Source organism: Palaemon carinicauda, chromosome 1 (genome assembly GCF_036898095.1).
Source record: "Palaemon carinicauda isolate YSFRI2023 chromosome 1, ASM3689809v2, whole genome shotgun sequence".
In the NCBI taxonomy this organism is placed as follows: Eukaryota; Metazoa; Arthropoda; class Malacostraca; order Decapoda; family Palaemonidae; genus Palaemon; species Palaemon carinicauda.
The window spans coordinates 10,127,228-10,132,227 of record NC_090725.1 but is presented as its reverse complement, the minus strand read 5'-3'; the positions used below and the strand labels follow the sequence as shown (position 1 = coordinate 10,132,227).

Sequence of the window (5,000 nt, the reverse complement as noted above, 5' to 3'; positions counted from 1 at the left end):
TTTTTTTTTTATTATTAAGTAAATTTACATAATGAGAGTCAATGTTTTTTTTTTGTATTAAGTATTAAAAATATTGTAAAATATATATTGTAAAAGTGTCATATCTGTATATATATATATATATATATATATATATATATATATATATATATATATATATATATATATATATATATATATCTTCCAGCAAGTATCTATATACACAGATATGACACTTTTACAATATATATTTCACAATATTCTTAATACTTAATACAAAAAAAAAAAAAATACATTGACTCTCATTGCTTTAAACTACAAAGTACTCTATAAAGTTTTTACCTCTAATGACACAGTAAACTTGTTAAATATTTTCAACATATTGGTGACCTTAACGAACCATAAGATCAGTCTCATTACTGGATAACAAAATGTTTCTTCGCAGAGGGACACGATACAAAGGTTGACTTGCGTTGTTGTTGATTGAGGTTCGCCCTATTATTATTATTATTATTATTATTATCAATATTATTATCCAAGCTACAACCCTAGTTGGAAAAGCAAGATGCTATAAGCTCAGGGGCCCCAATAGGGAAAAATAGCCCAGTGAGGAAAGGAAATAAGGAAATAAATAGATGAAGAGAACAAATTAACAATAAATAATTCTAAAAAAGGCAACAACGTCAAAACGGATATGTCATATATAAACTATTAACAACGTCAAAAACAAATATGTCATATATAAACTATAAAAAGACTCATGTCCGCCTGGTCAACAAAAAAGCATTTGCTCCAACTTTGAACTCTTGAAGTTCTACTGATTCAACTACCCGATTAGGAAGATCATTCCACAACTTGGTAACAGCTGGAATAAAACTTCTAGAGTACTGCGTAGTATTGAGCCTCAGGATGGAGAAGGCCTGGCTATTAGAATTAACTGCTTGCCTAGTATTACGAACAGGATAGTGGGACCTTTAGCTTGGTCAAAACAGTTTACATATGGACTTAATAAACAGTATAGCTTTGCGAGTTGATAACACAAAATAAACTGGTATGCAGTAATAATATGTATAATCACTCTCAATATTAGTATTGAAAGTTTTTCACTTACAGTCACAATCGTCGTTATATTAACTTTCGTTTCCAATTTGATACTTTTATTACCAAAATTCAAATTATTGGTCAAAATAACTTTATCCTTTCAGCAAACAACGAAATACTAGAAAAGCACTCTGAGAGTGCAGACCTCCGCCACAGAACCTTATTTCTCGAAACCAGCTTGCCTTTCCCAGAATCAAATTAGACTGTAGGCGTATTTGAAGTCTATGTGACAACCACGTGCGAACTTGGGGTTAAGTTTAGGGCTAATTAGATCGACCTTTTCCTTGGCCTTGATCTTGACCTTTGACCTAAGACTTTATAAAAATTGAATCTCTTCCACATCTCAACATAAAAATTAATCCCTGAAAGTTTTATAATTCTATGAGTAAAATTGTGTCCAGGATGTTGTTAACAAACAAACAGACAAACAGGGGCAAAAACATAACCTCCTCCCAACTTCGTTGGCGAAGGTAGAAATAAAAACCCAAACCATCACAGTACGATGACCAAAATAATAAGGAGGAAATCAGAGACATGTAAAAAAAAAAAACACAAAGATCAAAAACTGACTGAAAATTCTATCATAACGTACTTGGATCAAGCACAGACTCCTATTGGTATCTATAGTCAATTTAGTTTAGCGATGCATATTTGCACCGACTCGCAGCGGTGCCCTTTTAGCTCGAAAAAGTTTTCTGAATGAACGGGATCTCATCACTCGAAAATGCGTTATCAGTTTTCAGATTGAGCGAATATCTAGGGCAATTAAAAAATGGTTTATGAAACATGGAGATAGCACACAGTATGAAGCTTCAACTATAATTATCTGCACACACACAAACACACTCACACACAGATGATGATTATAGATTATCACTAGCACTCGCGATTTTCATTTATTCAAACAGGCCACAATTACCTCTTCATGTCGATTTCGCTCTGCCTCGGGATCAAAGACCCAAAGATAAATTAATATTTTGATTAAAGTTTCTGGTCGGACGAAAGATTCGAATTTTCACCGAGTTGACCTCAGTTTCGATTCTAATCTTCGGCCGACCAAAAGATCTTATCAATAAATAAATTTGCCATTGGGTCTTTGATCCAGAAGCAGAGCGAATTCGATATTAAAAGGTAATTGTGGCTTATTTAAACATTATATATATATATATATATATATATATATATATATATATATATATATATATATATATATATGTATATACACATTTATATACATACATTTATATATATACATATATATATAAATGTATATACATATATATATATATATATATATATATATATATATATATAGATATATATATATATATATATATATATATATATATATATATATATATATATATATACACATATATATATACATACATTTATATATATATATATATATATATATATATATATACATACCGTATATGTGTGTGTTTATTGTTCATAACATATGCAATATATAGTAAAACTGTGTACATACGAGCTGCTTACTGAGCATTTATGTGTATATATTACATTTGAAAATTCATCTATTAACAAATGAACGAAAAATCACTCGTATGACCTTTCATTAAATATGAGGAATTCAAGAAGGTCGTTTCCAGTGTCACTAGAAAGGGCAGGTGCAAAGGGCACGGTACACTACGACCCTTTCAAGCAAACCTTAAAACCCGAAGGACAAGGGACAAGAAATGTGCTTTACCAGAAGAAAAAATAAATAATTTTGAGTGGTTTCCTCCCCTTAGGATTGCTTATTTTTTTTGGTACAGTCACACACGAGAGAGAGAGAGAGAGAGAGAGAGAGAGAGAGAGAGAGAGAGAGAGAGAGATTTCAATAAATAAGCACTGCTGGCATTTGCAAAAGGGATATGTAAGCAGTCATAAACATACTCGTTAAAGCTAAATCTCTGCTGATGCATTAATGAACAAGCCGGACGCTATTATGCGGCACCATGCTTTATGCAGACATTCCAATAGGCTACTCATGAACGAGGATTCTTTATAGTTGAGAATGGTGTGCATTATTATTATTATTATTATTATTATTATTATTATTATTATTATTATTATTATTATTATTATTATTATTAATAATAATTTCTAAGCTACAACCCTATAGTCCATTTCTTTTAGCGAGTCATATTTGCACAGACTCGCAACGGTGCCCTTTTAGCTCGGAAAAGTTTCCTGGTCGCTGATTGGTTAGAATTATCTTGTCCAACCAATCAGCGATCAGGAAACTTTTCCAAGCCAAAATGGCACCGCTGCGAGTCGGTGCAAATATGACTCCCAAAAAGAAATGGACTATAGTTGGAAAAGCAAGATGCTATAAGCCCGGGGGCTCCAACAGAGAAAAATAGCCCAGTGAGAAAAGGAAACAAGGAAAAATAAAATATTTTAAGAACTAACAACATTAAAATAAATATCTCCGATATAAACTATAAAAACTCTTGTTTATAAATATTCATATACGAACACAAGCCACTATATCCATCTATACATAAACTTATATCATCATCATCATCATCATCAGCCGTTACTAGTCCACTGCAGAGCAAAGGCCTCAGACATGTCCTTCCACTTGCTTTCTGTGCCAGTCCACAACCGCAAACTTTCTTAGTTCGTCAATCCATCGTCTTCTCTTTCTTTCCCCCTGCTTCTTTTACAATTTCTAGGGACCCATTCGGTGATGTATGTGCATTAGCACTATTATTTTAAAAAGCTTCACATGCACGCGCGAACACACACATACGAACACACACACACTATATATATATATATATATATATATATATATATAAATATAAATATATATATATATATATATATATATATATATAAATATTAATATATATTATATATATATATATAAATATAAATATATATTATATATATATATATATAAATATATATATATATAAACATAAATATATGTTATATATATATAAATATATATATATATATATATATATATATATATATATATATATATATGTGTGTGTGTGTGTGTGTGTGTGTGTGTGTGCGCGCGCATGACACTTGTCAAAATAATTGTGCCACAGCACATTTACCGAATGGCGTGCAAGGCACAACACAAAGCCCAAATTCATGCTTTATTAATGTATCCTGCATTCCCTCCACGACGTGTGACGTCTGCTGTCGTAACTTGCCTTCAAAGAAGTTTCACTTTTCGAAAATCAAGTGGCGTTACCAACAGCTGTGTGTCACAGCTTCTGGCCACAGGGAACTTGGCTTCTTTCAACATTCCTCGTCTTCTTCATGCCAAGCATAGACGCAAGGAGAGAAACTGAAGTGGTGGGGGTTATAAATGCAGATCTTTTGAAGAATTCAAGGGTTGCTTCATTCGTCATCATAGCAACCCTGTACGCACTGGTATGCACTGGCGAATAGTAATAACGGTGATTTTTTCTCTCTCTCTCTCTCTCTCTCTCTCTCTCTCTCTCTCTCTCTCTCTCTCTCTCTCTCTCTCTCTCTCTCTCTCTCTCTCTCTCTATATATATATATATATATATATATATATATATATATATAAATATATATATATAAATCTCTCTCTCTCTCTCTCTCTCTCTCTCTCTCTCTCTCTCTCTCTCTCTCTCTCTCTCTCTCTCTCTCTCTCTCGTGAATGAATTCACAAAAACATACGAAAGCAACAAATAAGTATCACAGGACTATTTATTCCAAATGTATTCAGGGAAAATGTTCGAAAGTATTGACTCGACACGAACACTACATAACATTTCAAAGGATCGTCTCCATCTTGATGAAGGCGCGATACCTCAAAAGCTCAAGCATTCTTATTGGTTGACCATTTTATCATTATTATAATTATGTGGGAGGGTGGGCTGTGGCACCCTAGCAGTACCAGCTGAACTCGGTTGAGGCCC

The 5,000-nt window shown here is 32.6% G+C and overlaps 1 protein-coding gene across 1 annotated transcript in view; it reads right to left on the bottom strand.

The window, feature by feature from the left end:
* The window catches only part of LOC137643781 (uncharacterized), a 213,883-nt gene that overhangs the window by 130,373 nt on the left and 78,510 nt on the right, over window positions 1-5,000 (bottom strand). The window lies entirely within an intron of this gene.